At 40.7% G+C, this 16446-nt stretch overlaps 1 protein-coding gene across 8 annotated transcripts in view; it reads right to left on the reverse strand.

Annotated features, from left to right (window-relative positions):
* LOC139628951 (adhesion G protein-coupled receptor L2-like) overlaps positions 1–14773 on the reverse strand; it is an 83489-nt gene extending 68716 nt beyond the window's left edge. For 4 of the 8 annotated variants that reach the window (XM_071491186.1, XM_071491182.1, XM_071491185.1 and 1 more), the window contains exon 1: positions 14138–14773. The gene's annotated coding sequence lies outside the window, so the exon portion shown is untranslated. The remainder of the gene's footprint in view (positions 1–14137) is intronic. The other 4 variants (XM_071491179.1, XM_071491180.1, XM_071491178.1 and 1 more) reach the window with 2 other exon arrangements.
* Between the last annotated feature and the right edge of the window lie 1673 nt (positions 14774–16446).

Consider the following 16446-nt stretch of genomic DNA (forward strand, 5'->3'; position numbering starts at 1 on the left):
TAAAATGAGCCAGTGTGCCCCACTTATTTCATCATTATTATTGCTTGTGTTTGACAAGCGGCAAATGGTGCATGTGACTAATACATAATCAAAATTGTTTGAGATTAATTTTTCTGCCTGATCAATCAACTAACCATTGAAGCTAACTTTATTTTAAAAAATAATGGATACACATATATTTTTGGATTCTAGAATAAATGCAGCCAAATCCGTTCAGCAAAAATGGAGCTAAAAAAAAAACCCAAAAATGTAAAATCGAACTTACCTTTTCATTCAATTTTATTCAGCTACTTGCTGCTCTTGAGCTCAGTAGCCATTTTCACTTGGCTTTGAAATGAATAGGCTGACCTCAGAGCAGTTGGTTAAGCAGTAGGGTCACCGCAGAGGAACAGAAAGCAGCTCAACACTGATACAGAAGAGAGAGGTTTTTCCTTTCAATCAGTCTCTTCATAAATTTACTGAGAGCCTCGCTTCTCGCCTCCGCCACCCATAATTCTAGCACTCCCCTGCATGCACTTCATTCACACACACAAACATGCCCACACACACACTGCACACCTCCAGATCACTCCAGTGTTAAAGCACATTTTTTACAAGGAAAAGCCATTATTGACCTAGCAACGTCACCCCCATATAGACTCACAACAAATTCATTGAGCCTTTCAAAACATTTCCAACGGGAGATGTGTTGATGTTCACACCTTCTGGGGGAAACTGTACTGACAGGATGTTAAATTTTTTACACAGTATAGCCCCATTTAGAATTAATTAGTTTTCAGTAAAACGTACGTAAAGTAACTGCTGAGACGTGACATCTGTAATGTTAATGAACAACATGCAGGCGAGGAGAAATCTGTGTAATCAGTCACCAGCATTAGAGAACTCAATTCATGTGCCGCCATCGCAACAAAAATGTATTACAATAATCAAACATAATTTCCACAACTGACAGCAACTTGTTCAAACAATGAAAAAGCAGCAAAGGAGAAGAAGTGTTGCATCTGGACCGGAGTGATCTCAGTTCGGGGTGAAAGCCAGAAAAGTGTGAGGAAGTCCTTCTCCCCCCGAAGGAAATGACACATTATTTGCAAACTATCTCAGGGTTGTCATTTCGGATGGGAGTAGCTGAGGGTTTATCGGAGGTAATTTCTGCTGGGCGCGGGAGGTCCCAGATTTGGCCGGGCGCTAAAATCCACACGAAGTTACTGACATGGCAAGATTCAGATGTCGCTAAAATTTACAGACATGCTCCATTTTCGATTACATTTCCCCACCTCCCCCCTGCTGTAAAAACTAATCCATTCCAAATGAGGCTTATGACATAGTGCTACAATGTACAACATTTATTTAATTCCTGGGGGAGTACGTAGTAGACAGTGTCACCAAACAACAAATTTGAATTGTGACAAGGGCATAGGCTTGGTGTCAGCAGTGAGGGCGACACATGAAGTCCCAGGTGCTGTTTCCTATATTTATATGTTTATATCAATCTAGACCACCATACATTATTTCAAAATTGGTTATTATGCTTTTCATATGAATGGTAGTTGTACAAATGCTATGCAAATACCAGCACTATTGATACACTTACTGAAGACCAAGTAAAATCTCATTTAGTTTTCACCAAGAGAGACCTTGTACTGCAGCTGAAATGATCAGTCAATTAATCAACTAGTCAATCGACAAGAAATTAATAAGCAAATACTTTGAGAATTAATTAATCATTTTTCAAGTAAAAATGCCAAATAAATTCTGATTCTACTTTCAAAATGTGAGGATTTGCTGCTTTTATTGTATTACATGAATATCTGAGCTGAGAGTGAATATCTTTGGGTTTTAGACTAAAATCTTTTTCTTTAAAAAAGTCAGTGTGGGCTCAAGGACATTGTGATTTTTCATTATTTTCAAACATTTTATGAGCCAAATTATGAAGTGGTGATAATGATCATTAAGTTCACTCAAATTAGCTTTGGCTAAAACTCATGTAACACCAGCTACAATTCTTTCACATCTGCCAGTAATATAAGCATCTCCACTGCCTCCTTGTATTTCAGCCACACAGCTGTTACGGCACCCAAGCGTCTTGTGTCACACAGTAAGACTTTATTTATTTCAGAAGAACATGAACTGTTAAGCAGATATTTCACATCATCCAAACAAGCTGCTGTGCCTCTCCTGACATCCGGATTTACACTTCATGCTCAGTGCATTTTCCTGTTGATTTTAAGAGGCTATTTAAAGTTATATGGCCTCTTTGCCACAGAGACAACTTCATGGCTCCCTTCACATACGCGGATACATCCATCCTCTTGGTTTCGCCTTCCTGGAGTGGGTTCGTTTAAAGTTTTGTTCAACTTAAAGCACATTTACTGTCCAAAATCCAGTCTGCTTCACATTACCTATGCATGATGAGAAAATGGGCTGCATTCAAAGTGAGGACGGTTTGTGTGGTCTCCATTCATTCTTCGTCTGAAGTGACTGACGTGCATTAATTCGCCTAAATTCAGGGCTGTCATGTGGCCTCAGAGGCAACGTGATAGCTCTCGAGTTTTTGCATGAGAATCTGTTAGAAAAAATGTCGGCAAAGGCTCGGTGTGTGATGCTATAAAACACAAAAGCCACAGTCAAAAATTGCTTTACACCAAGGCTGAAATCGCTTTAACAATATCAGTAAGAATGTTTTCCTGATAGCAGTACACTAGTAGTCAGCAGCACAATGAACTACAGCCTCCAAAATGACCATGGAGCTGAATTAACCCTTAAACCCCCCAACAAAAACTGAACATTATAACCTCAATTAGGGTCGGGGCCTTGGGGTCAATTAATTGATCAATTGATCAATTGATTAGTCGACTGACAGAAAAATAATCTGCAATCTTGATATTGGATTAATCATTTCTGTCATTTAATGCAGTATTGCCAAATATTTCCTTGTTGTAGCTTCTCTCATGTAAAAGAATCTGTGGAATTTATATGTTTTGTATTACTGTACACTGAATACAATCGGATGTTGGACTCCTGGGCAGACACAAAAAAAGCTATCTGAAGACACTGAAATTCTGAAGGTAACTTTTCACTATTGTAACATGTAACATTTATTTGATCAAATAATAAAACAATTAATAACAGCTGATACATAAGTAATGAAAATAATCATTACTTACAGCCCTAATGTGAAATAAATCCACTGTGTTCTAATATTATGTATTAAATCAGGCAAAACTCTTCAAACCTCCTCATTAATTTGAACTTAATTAGCATGGTCAATTTGGATAAAACTGTATTGTAAAACAGTATCACAATATGCCACAATACACTGCTGTCAATATATGATAATACTGGATTGTTATCCTTAACTGCTTTCGACTTTCCGCCCACACAAAACATAACAAACACCATATGAAACTGTAATAAAAGGTCTTCATTACGCCAAAGACAAAAGAAAAAAAAATGTAATATATGAATATCAAGAACCTAACAGGTGGTAGGTAGGACTACTGTAAGTTCAGTCTTGAAGAGTGTAATTTTCCTACACAAGCAAAGTCTCTGGTTGTATGAGAGGTTCAGGAGGTGGAAATCGACTCCACACTCCACTCTGCAGGATTTCCCGTGATGTTAAATGGTGTTAAGATCTGGTGACGAGGGGAAACCTTACCAGGAATTTGATTTAATTCATGAAACCACCACAGCACCGGGTGCAGCTACAGTAGTCCTGTAAAAATTGCCTCATATAACTCAGCCATTACAAAACCGTGTGGAGTAATTGTCAGCCCTAATGAGTCTCACGAGATGGCTGCCAATACTATTACGGACCCACCACCACGTTTTTAATGGTCAACAGCAGACATCTTCTGGGTTTCTCTGCAGGTAAACCCATCAGGATGCATGAAAAAGTGTGAGAAATGTTTAACATCATATTATTTGTCCAGTTTCTTAATCGTTTTACGTCAGGTAAGCTGCTGCGTGTTTGTGACTCAGACTCAGATAAAAGTGTTCTGAACAGCATCTGCATCATCAATACCTGCTTTGTAAAAGATGTGATATTTAGCTGGGGACGTTTTTGTGATGTTTCCAAGGTCACAGTTTTATTGTGTTTATCAGGTTTCTGTGTATCTGTGTCAGTGAGCTTTGATTCACAGCCACTCTTTTTTAAGCTTTAACACAAAAGAGTAACAGCCATGAGGTAGATTCATACTCTTCTTTAGTTATTAGATTTGAAAGTTTGGGATGTAAAGCAGTATTAATTAGTTTTTTTTCATGCTCCTTTTAGCTTTCTTTTGGACTCTAACAATTCCTGGGGGAAATATCCTGATCCACAATGTTCACCGTGGTTAATCACTGAAAATGTGCTGCAGACCCAAAATGACGCTACGAGAGCAGAAAAGTTGCTAGATGCTAAAAAAAAGTTTGATAGACCAGTGGGAAACTGCAGATTTGGGTGGTTTTGCACTACATACGATCCCTTTCATATTACATCTAGTCTGAGCCATTGTTATGTAAAAAACATTTATTACTGCAGCTTTAAAAAATGGTTAATATTCCTCAAAATATCTAGAAAGGTACCTAAAATCTTGCGTTTTCATCTGCACAGCTATAAAAACATACACAACCCAGCACTGTTTGACTGGTTTTTCCCGCTGCCACCTTTAATTACTTTAGCTTCAGTGGTTAATGTGCAGCAATTCAAGTAATGACAGTTCATAATTTCAGGCTAAAACGTGGTGATTGGCCTCTTTTGAAGATGACCCATAACTGATCATTTGGCTGAGTACTATTCACCACAGAATGAGCTGAAATTTAGTTAAATTTATTTATTAAAGAATATGAGCAAAAGAGAAAATAAGGTGTGCTTGATGACCTGATAGTAGTGGTCACGAATGTCAATGTGTGTGTGTGTGTGTGTGTGTGTGTGTGTGAGAGAGAGAGAGTGCACCCTGTGTTGTGGGAATTAAGGAACATTAAAAATATTCAGTGAATGTTTCAGAGACAGTCGCAGAATAGTATTAAGTTCATGAAGGTTCTCCAGGTTACAGGCAGCAATAATTACAAAAACAGGACAGTTTAGACCTGATTATGTTGCCTCAACATTTGTATTTTTTTATATAACTTCAATTCATCTAAAGTATAATTAAAAATGCTTCATTATGTTGATGCTGTACAAGTCTGTTCAAATCTAACAGCATTTATTACAGGCTGATTATTCTGAATCAGTGCTCTGATTAGAAAAATCCTTCTCTAGTGAAGCAGTTTTTCACCACGGCTTAAAATATCAAGCTAATATCTTTTAGCCATATTGCCCAGCTCTACCATTTGGCTGTATTGAGTTGGAAATGAGCCATGGACTTAATATGCACACACCCGCTGTAGGCCTGGATGGGTTTCATGCCTGTTTTCAATTCAAAGTCATCCTTTCCCAGTGTTAGTTTCTATTAATTTGTCCACCCACTCTGTCTGTTCCTTTGGAAACCAAAACACAGGCATCAATCTGCAGCATTTCCAGTGGGAAATGGGAGCTGGCCGGACTTGTTTTTCTTGTTTCTTTGTACATAATTACTTTTCTGTTCTTTTCCTGTCTTCACCAGCACAGTCTCGGTTATTATTTAAGAGTTACTACCCCTGATTCAGCCGTAAACCACTTCATTTTCATTTTGAAAGATGGTCCACCACAGATGTGCCGGTGGGCCTGAAATATCTCTTCCTTTATAGCAAATAGACTCATCCCTGCTGTTACAAAAAAGCTGAAAACATGCATATCTTAAGGACTCCTCATGGATACAACCTGAACAGTAACAAGTCAAAATGGAAAAAAAAAAATAACATAATTACACAACATAGTCTCTTAACAATTAGAGAAGTTTACAAAGAGAAATGGGTCCAATCTTGAAACGCAACATTGCCTAGATTTCATGGCTTCAATGCACCAAATCTATGAGAGTCTGGTAAAACACAAATCCAAAGTAGTGATTTTTGGCTATTCATAATGTTAAAATGGAATCTAAAATGTAGCTCAAAGGACAATACAGCATGCCAAATTATACGCTTTACCAGTATTTCCATGAGTTTGCTCTGCTCGCTCCATTGTAATGCAAACTGGAGGGCCATACAAGTGCATAGAGAATGAATTGGAACAATGATGCAAGTGCGTGCTATAGGAATCAGGACAGCTGTCAGGGTGTACGGGTGTTTTTAGCAGTAAAGGACGGATTTTACTGAAATGTAGCTATGAGTGCAAAAGACAGAAACACAATCATTCTGTGTCTGCAGCATGTTACACAGTTTGTCACTCAGAGTCAAAGAAGCAGCTCAAACCTCTGTTTGACCGTTGCGTGGTTTCTCCCTCCAAGAAACGTTCATAAATACTTTACAGAGGCTGCATATATCTGAGAAAACTGCTTTGCTTTTGTTAAACAGTCAAAAAAAATCCCATCAGCGCCCTGCATCATCCATTTTTACGATTACTTGACCAATCATTTAGTCTATAAAAAATAGGCCCAATGTGATCTTTTCCTGTTTGTTGTTGTTTGTAGTCTGTTTCATTAGTCCAACTAACAGTCCAAACCCCAAAGATTTTATGACGACATAAAACAGAGAAAAGCAGAAAATCCATCCACAGGCCAGAGAACGGATGGTGTTTTTACCAGAAAGTAGCGAAAGTCGCAGATTCCTTTTCTTTCAGTCAACTGCTCAATTAATCAACTAATCGTTTCAGCTCTAGTGCTACAAAGATTAATTGTTTACTCAAGCTCAAACGAATAACTTTTTTTGTTCCTCACCTGACAGCTTCACATCACATCACATCAGCTCACGTCGCATGTCTGCGCGTCCCGGTTTAATAAAACATACCTAACTTGAAACATTTGTTTCGACCAAATATTAAAATAGACGAGCCAGAGTGCTGCATGTGCTCCCATATAAAACAACAAATATAAGCACCAAACACAGCCACCATACCACTTCTCAGTGCTTCAGAAACAGAGAAAAGGCTTCTGTAGATGCACTGCATTTCTCTGCTTCCCTTGTGTTGTGGCTGAGCCCCACAGTAGAGTAAAGGATGCATGCTTCTTTTATTTTATTTTCAGCCCCCTGTCTCTGTTTTTTTTTTTTTTTTTTCCCCTCCTCCAGTACATCATTCCTTTGGGTGTTTGTGCGGTGTCCCTTAGTTACCGGATAAGAGACCCAGTAGCTCAGAGAGTTAAAAGCCTGCCCTGTCCCACTCATACGAACAAGACCATCAATAATTCACCCTCTTCGGGAAGCATTATCTAACAGCCTTATAAAAATTTAAAGATTGTGGGTGACAACACGGAACCATGAAGAAAGTGCTCCGTAAGAGGACACTCCAGGTGGCAACAATGTTGGCAACAGATATGTTAAAGTGGAGGCTGAGGAACACTCGCCTGCACCGTCATGTCAGCCGGCCCTGCGAGGCGGATTTAACCATAACACACAAAAGACAGACGCCTCACTGAATTAAGGGATAGTCAACGAGAAGACACATCTCCTCTCGTTTCCACCAGCCCTCTGTGAGTGTCAGTGTGCGTGTGTATGTGACTGCAGCACAGAGGTGGAAGCGTTTGCTCGGCTGTATTAACGCCCAGGCTCATTCTCATTGACAGTGAAATCCCTCTAAGCCTAGATCAATTACACCCAGCTCTGGTGTAATTAAAATGTCCTAACAAAGGTCTTAGGAGCACAGAACAGAAACCTACCCATTGAAAATAAGCTCAGTCCAATCTATAGCACCATCTCCAAGAAAATAGTTGAAGATTAGATTCAAGCTTTCTGCAGTAATAAGCACAAAATGTCTCCATGCATTACTGTTGTGCTCAAAATAAATCTTTTTTTTTTTTTTATCCCTTAATAAGGTCAAGACATGATTTAAAATAATGTGTAAAGTGAATGAGCTCATGTGAAACACAGTCATGCTGCTATATTGCGAGTACATAAGATAAACAAGAATTATGCCTCCTCCTACCAGGCAGGTTGCAGTTTACATCATGTCTGTCCAGACTCATATAACACATGTAGTGAAGACTTTACTCCAATTTACTGAAAGGTATTAAGTGTATTTGCAGAGCATTATGATGTCACCTTGACCTTTGACCTTTTGGATCTACATTGTCATCACTTCATCATTCACACTTGTGTGAAAGTTTATCATAATTAGCGCACGAAGCAGACGTTCCTGAGGAGATATCGCGGTCACAAGAAAATGACGGGCCTGAGGTCATGGTGACCTTGACCTTTGGCCTTTAAGCACCACAATCTAATCAGTTCATCCTTGAGTCCAAGAGAATGTTTGTGCCACGTTTGAAGACATTTCCTCAAGGTGTTCGCGTGACATTACGTTGATGAGAAAATACTCACTGATCTACAAAAAAGACATGCGCCTGTTTTTGTAGCCCTAACCGCCAAGAAAACTAATTATTTGTTCTCTTAAGTACATCTGATGCTTGACTGTGCTCTGCTGAGAAATGACAGAATGCTTATGAGTCTCCTAATTAAAACTCAGCAGTGAAGTGATTAGCAATCACAACTCCACTCTTCAAATATCAAGATCTGATTTGCTTGGCTGATCAACAACAAGCTTCCTTCTCTCATTGCAACTCAAAGAGGCTGCAGTCCCCCTCTCTGTGTATTAAGGAGGCTTCTGAAATGGAGGAAATCAGCACAGCTCTGTAAGAAAAGGGCACAGCTGAATTATCTATATGCCATTTACATTGTTTCCTTTTTATTTATTTCATTTTATTATGTTGACTGCCAGCAATCATAAAATGGATTACACACTGCCGCTGATGAACACTTAAATGTTTTCATTTTTACACAATAATTTATCATTGAATGAAACCCAAGTATAAAACATCAATAACACCACATATGGCAGCCACAAAAATTAAAGTTGAAAGCTGTTCCCTCGTCGTGCCGAGGAGGGACTGTTCTGCAGACACAGAGAGAGCAAGATGGCTGACTGCACTGACACATTGTGAAAGCATGCCTCGCCATCCTAGGTAATAGATTCTCTTTGCTGTGTGACTCCCACCGCTTCTCATCTTCTGTGACAACGCCTGCCAATCAAAGGCCCTGGGAACGTTCAAGGGCTTTGACAATATCTCCTCACCTTGAAAACACATTGGCTTCATCGCACGCCACCAAGTGACACCAAGTAGGGCATCAAATAGCCATTAGACACGGCAGACAAAGGACTGGCAGACTACAGGTGAACAGCTTTAAAAGTATTCTTTCTATACATGGAGACGCAGCAACATCAACAACAAATGCCAGCAATACCGTGGGAGGTGACATTTAAATGTTGGAGTGAAGAGGCACTGCATGAGAAGAGCAGAGTGTAGAAGGATTTTATGATCATTTACGAGAGACTGAAGCAAAAGTGAAGTTAATGAAAGAACTTTAAAAAATATTTAAATCAGCCTTTCAATACACTGAATAACTGGTTTCTCGGGAAGCAAATGTGCCTGTGCTGTTCATGTGAAAGCTTTTAATAGAAGAATTCAGGCTGTCTTTGACATGGGTGTGGGTGTATACCTATGCCATATTTCTTTTCAGTGCAAAATGAGAAACAATAATGTTAGACCACAACAGCCAAGTGATTTACATTTTTATATAATTCATGAATACCATGAAGGAGGACGGGGGAGATTTTTTCTGCAGTGAAGCATGGCCTGAACCTCAATTTCTAGGATAATTACATGATACTATTTAGGAATTTGAGGAAGAGAGAAGCATTTCCTCAGCTGAAGACTGATGACCTGTCAGATATATCTAATGCCAACACAAAGCCCTCAGCCTTTAATCTGCACACTTCCTGCGACCTATACTGTGACAGAACCAAATAAAGCACACTATCTTCATATCCCCCTGAGACAGAGCAGTGTCCTCATATGCTAATGTCAGCCAGTGTTGGAGAAGAAGCTCTGAGGGCGGCCCAGACAACTCACAGGTCAGTGCTAATCTTCTGATATATGGAGCCTAAAGACCCGGGACACATCCATCACACGCCGCCGACGGCTCCCCAACCGGGAGAGACCTGCACGCACCAAAGGGTTAACGCACACCCCGAAGAGACCTCTGATGATCCATCACTCAAGAACCAGCCTCTTTTTGAGCCGAGAGTCCTTTAACAACACAGAGCCTCGGCAGTGAGTGCATATACAGCCAGCGTGACTGCTAGACCTAAGCTCCAAGCCTCTGTTGATGATTAAACATCCATTTTAAACCAGTGGGGGAAAGTTAACTGTCATTTAGAACGCAGGAGGTGGTTGTATGGGAGAGAATATTTCTCCCTCAGATGTATTTTCTCAGTGAAAAGGAGCGAGACCATATATCCATCCATCGGGTTAACTACCCCAGCGCATAATCATTCGTTCCAGTCATCTGTCTCTTTATTTTCGAGGCGAGCCACAAAATGGCTAAGATGGGCTTTAGCAGTTAAATGAGAAACTCACCCCGAAGCACTTTGTTAAATAAACAAAATGCCCTTTCCTTTTTTTTTTTTTTTTAACCCACTCTCCTCTCTTCCTCCTCCTCCTTCTTATTCTTCTTCCTCTGGCCAAACAGGCCAAATGTGAACAACAAGAGTGCAGCTTTGGTGCAGTTTCAGAATTTTTTTTTTTTTTTTTTTTTTTTTTGTTGTTGTTGTTGTTGTTGAGGCCTCTTCACCGGTAAATGTCAGGTTTGGTGTCAGCCCCCTCAGCCACAGACACTACTTTCCAGACTCCAGACCATTTTGCAGCAACACTTACCCAGGAAGAAATCCATCTTAGAGAGAGAGAGCACCGATGCCAATTTCTCCTCCGATGGCTGCCTCAACAGAGCAGAATGCATGTACCTCTCCTCCTCAGCAGCCTTTTAATAATCTGAACAACCAGGCTCAGCTCAGCACACCACAGCATGATTTCCACACTCACTTTTTCTTGACTCCACAAACTTACTACGCTTGCTTTTTTTTTCTCTTTGCTCCTGCCCTACCCCTCCTACACATATATGACGAACAAAGCCCTGTTCTCTGGGCTTCTGTCAGAAGTCATTGTAAGAAACATGGGAAAAACGCTAACAGGAGGAGAAGTGGACTGATGTTACGTCAGTCGGACAGGAAAAGAAGAATTACACCATTTATAAGCGCATGCACTATACATCACAAATTGCTGGTGTGTAACAGATGTAAAGGCTATTTCAATGCAATAAACTGAACTTCCCCATCTACCATTATTAATCACCCCCTATCCCCCTCCTCTTTCTGTCCATTTGTTTGTCCAACTCTTCACAGCAAGCATGTCACAGGAACTGAACAAGACAGCTGTCAAACCTGTCCACTGTGAGTGAAGATGGCAGGTGAAGTGCTTTTTTTTTTTTTTTCTCTCCTCTCTCTCCTCCCACCTCTCTAGCTCCAAAACTGAAACCTGCCCTCCCGCTCCTCTCTAAGTTTTGTGACGTTATTTTGTCCCAGCCAAGGGAAGAAGAGGAAGGAACAAGGTCTCCTCTCTTGCAGGTTGTGGAGCAGTTGGCTCATGTTATTACCCAGGAGCGGGGTGACCATGAAGGGGCCACCAACCCCTGCTGCGCACCCAATGGCATTTAAATTCCCTGTCTCTGTGTAATAACATCTCACAGGCCGTACTTTCTTTCGCTATTAACCTACGCTGATCCTGTTTTCAAAGTAAGGGCATGCACAAAGACAAGAAAGCGCCTTTTTTTTTTTTTTTGATTCTCTTTGTGCTTGTTGAAAATGCATGTGCGAGTGTTTATTTTCATCTATTAAACTTGCCTTAAATTGCAGAGAACATTAGGTCATGTATCACAAGGCATAGTGGGCAAAAAAAAAGAAGAAGAAATCCATCAAAATAAACAGCATCTTGCCACATTCTTTGTCTGACAAACAACAGCTGCACAGATTGGGAAATAAATATTATCTCTGCGACAGAAAAACAATCAGACACCACTAGGTGCTCAGAGTCTGTCACAAAGCTTGAATGCTCTGCCTCTTTACATCTACACTCACTGAATGTGGAATTAAACCATTTATGTTCCAAAAAAAAAGCACTTGAAAACAAATTCATTTCAGGGAATTTGAGATGTAGACTGCTGTGGCCAAAATACCAGTCAAAATGTGTAAACAGATTTTCAGCAACTTATTTATGCTTCTTTTTTTTTTCTCTCGCCACAGTCACTAGACAGGGTCCTCTTTCCTCTTGAAAATAAGATACAGACCTCTGTTGATGTTTTATGCTCACACAGAGAGATTTAAAAAAAAAAAAAAAACTGGGGGAAATGTTTTAACGGATGAAATCTTTTTCAACATGACCACGTCTCTGAATGGCGTCCAAGAGTTCCACTAAATACACGGCTTTTGGTGTTAGATAATGGCCAACAAATTCTCCCTGTCCACACTAAATCTGGTTCCAACAAAAACACTTGCTTCTCACAAACACACACACTCTCACACATAACCAACTGCAGTGTCCAGCAATCCTGTGAGCAGCCTCCACCACCACCACCTCCACCAGCAGCAGCAGCAGCAGCAGCACTCCATCAGGACAAAACTGCTTAGAGGAAGGGGGCTGGTAGCTCAAGTTCTCCCTATTGAAATGCAGACACTTTGATATGGAAATTGGCAGTTACAAAAACCCGCTAGAATTCACACTAGCATGCATTGAAACCATTTGCGCAATGTGAGATGAGATGGCACTTCCTCCCAAGACAACACAGACAAATGGACCAAACCAGCACGTCTGGGGCCAGTGAGAGAAGGCGTGGAGGTGGAGAGAGAGAGGGAGAGAGAGGGTGGAGGGTGGAGGTAACAGAACATTTGTGTGCCCCCCCCCCCTTCTTTGAATTCCTACCATCCACTGTCCCAGCATTTGTTTTCGAGAAATAGCCTGAGCTGAAATGCAGGATCTTCAAAGTGCAACATCTACATTCACCAGTAAAACATCCCATTGTAGCCAATTTGCAGGGAGGAGACTTTTTGTCTGATCGTCAAAAAAAAAAAAAAAAAAGGAAAAAAATGGGCTGGCGTGACACAAAAACTTATCCTCCCTGGTCAAAATATGTTCCGATTCGCCTCATAGCAAGACAATTTCTCACACTCTACATATGCCTTATATAATATGAATTGAAAAGTCATCATCTATACTTCCCTGCATGAAGCCTGTTATATAAGTATATGCCAAGGAAGCTCTCAGTTTCCTAACTTGTCAGTATGACTTATATAATGTTGCACCACTATCCTGATTTGGCTTCGATGGTATGGATTATGTGTAAATGTTATTTAACCTTGATATTTCAGTCAACCACAGCCGTGCTCTCCTGGGGTTTCTTGCTGAAGTCTATGTGGCCCTATTTCTAAAAGCTTCACGTGAGAATGAGATATGGTTCCCTTAGCCTGTAAAAACTGTGTGTGTGTGTGTGTGTGTGTGTGTGTGTGCCCCATCATCACACATGGCTGGCTAGGGTCTGTGAATTATACATGCTCTGTGAAATGATCTTATTTTATAGCCGCAAAATGGAGAAGTAAATGGAGACAGTAGCTGACATCCAACTACTTAGCTCCTGTCCTGGACTGGGTGGAGATGTTTGTGTGAGCTCTTGTTTTTTTTCACCACATCATCACGCTGATTATCATCACTGAATAGCTTATAAATCAACTCCCATTTGGTTTTTACAGGCTTTTGATTCCTCTCCAGGACCTGCTTTGTCATGGTGTAGACGCTCAGTTGAAGAATAATGCCATTTGATTCATCTTAAACATCTTGAATGTAAGAATTTTCACCGGATTTGTCATGTGGTAGAAAACGCATCCTTTAGTCAGCCTTCAATTTAAATTATGTGCAGACACATTAAGTCAAATGCACATTGGGATGGTCCTTCTGGCCAGGCAACTTCACTTTAATTAAAAGTCTGGAGGCTCCAGACACCACAAAATAACACCGTGTAACCTACTAAAGGCTATATATTGATCTCATCTCAACAGTTTTAAACTGCTGGAGGAGCCCGTGGGCCCGTTTCCTGACATTTGCCTTATCCTATCCTGGGAGTGTAAATAAATGCTATTGATTCAGCGAAGCAGGACCCAGCATCTCCCTTGAAACACTCAAAACATCCGCTTTTAAAGGATACTTACAGTGCTGCGCCGTGCCAAAATAGCCTATGGATCCCGGCGTGGAGTGTGAATTTCAGATCAACACCAGGAGCCCCCCTCCTCTCCTCTCCTCTCCTCTCCTCTCCTTTTTCAGAAGAGGCCCCCAGAAACTAAGCAGCGGGTCGCACAAAGACGGCTGGGGCTCGGCTGCATGCTCCACTTTCTTCACAGTGGACAGATGGTGGCAGGTATCTGTTCTTCTTCAAGCCAGTACGTCCGAGACCGGACGAATAGCTCCATGGCGAGGGGGCTCTGCTCAAAAGTAATGATCGTTACTTCCCACCCCCTTCTCCTCTTGTGTGTGCACCCAGGCTCCTTCCGACGGGAGCGCTACGGATAGACTGCATTAAAAAAAAAAAAAAAAGGATCACTTCAAGGAGACGAGATGCGCCCCGGTGTCGTTACAGAATGAAAACTCCCGAGCACGTCCCCAGCGCTGTCAAGTCTGTTTGAAAGCCTCCAGCGGCTTGGTTCGCAGATGCAGCCGGCAGACGGATAATGTGACTTCTATAGTCTGGCTTTTCGGTGCGCTCCTGGTCGTTCCCTCTGCGCCTCATCCACACGCCGCGCAGACAGTCGGAGCTTCAGCCGGACTGGAGGCGAAAAAGGCGAGGAGGAACGGCGCACCGGTCCCCTGCTCTGCAGCAGCTGGCTGCGAAGAGCTGCTCGCAAAACCTGGAGCGGAGCGGCGGCAGCACACGGACTGGATCTCAGTGCTAATTATGACAGCTCACATTAAGGCTAATATTAAAGCCTTATCTCATGTGCGTTCAGATTGCACGCATGTGTTAAAGCACAGAGAAGTGTTACGGCATTTGAGACCAGGATTCCCTGCTGTTTAATCAACAGAAGAGTGCAAACTGTGCAAGGCCGCTCATTATAAAAACAACACGTTCATATAAATAACAAAGTATTTTTTATTTCTCTCAGTGTTTCAGTTTTGCAGGGAGCAGTTTGCACCTGGTTTAATGAGGCTTATATAATGAAATGAACAAACAATATAAAATAATGAGGCTAAAATGAGATTTGGTTTAATTGGGTGACTCCAAAAGATTTTACGGACAAAATAGCAAATGCAAAAGGCGTCATTATGATAAGAAAATCATCTTTTAGCAGAAGCATTTGACTTTTTTTTTTGATAAGAAGTACTCTGGGTAACAAGGTCATATGGTGGTAGAGAGGAAAAAAGGTAGCTATTGTAGCTATTCTGCAAGGTCTGCTTCCATTTTAGTAGCCTACCAGTTTAGCATCTAATCAGACAGTGCCAACAGCAGCAAAGTGCAAAAATACAGAATGGGCAGTCGACCTGAAACAAGTTGGTTGCTCATCTGCAAGTATTTTTATAACTTATTGCTGGTTTACGTTGTTTTTCACGCAAAAACTTCAACTATTGTCTTGTTCCAGCTTCTCCGTTGTGCGGATTTGCTACTTTTCTTAGTCTTATGTGTTAATAAACTTGGCTTTTGGACTGTCAGTAAAACAAAACAAACTCTCTGAAGATGTCACATTGAGCTTTAGACATGTAGTTTCTAGTATTTTATAGATCAAGTGATTAAAAAGGTTTTTTTTAAAAAAAGATCATCAGTAGATTAATTAATAATGAAAATCAGGGTTAATTGCAATGTTGATGATAAGAATCAACAATAAATCCAGTGGTGTGGTGATAGTAAGAATTCATTTAACAGTGATATGTAAACTCCAAAACAACAGTAACTAAAGTACAGCGAATGAATTCAGCTATGTCAGGGATGTAAGTGTGATATGTAAAGCATGGAAAGAACCAGTGGTGTGAACAGTAGAATGAGTCTAGCTGTGTTATGCATTGTATAACCAGCGAGCGAGTGTGTAATATGTTAAGTGTATATATATAGACTTATATATCCTTCCTGGGAAGGAAAACAGCAGGGCTTAACACTCAACCTTTACCCTGCAAAAAATAAATCCAGCAGTGCTACAATCACACACGTGCACCTAAACTACTTGTATGTAGTGATGTTCAACCAGTTCCTCAGAGCAGATGCTTATACACGTTTGGCAAACATTCACTATCCATCCATATGCTCATGGAAAGAAATTACAATATTCAGCGCCCCCCTTTCAATTTTATTCCCGTCGACATGGAAACAGGATTTAAACCATGAGACATTACAAAGCTGCACTGAATCCACTGATGATACAGTAAACAGCTAATAATAACATCTTCATGGATGTATTCAAAAATTATTAATTTAATTCACAGTCACTCACAACAAGGTCACTATGTTAAATCCTCTCTTGTGAATTAAAAGCAA

This window comes from Trachinotus anak, unplaced genomic scaffold, assembly GCF_046630095.1.
Source record: "Trachinotus anak isolate AG129_WGS33_773 ecotype Australia unplaced genomic scaffold, CSIRO_AGI_Tana_v1 ptg000012l, whole genome shotgun sequence".
Taxonomy (NCBI): domain Eukaryota; kingdom Metazoa; phylum Chordata; class Actinopteri; order Carangiformes; family Carangidae; genus Trachinotus; species Trachinotus anak.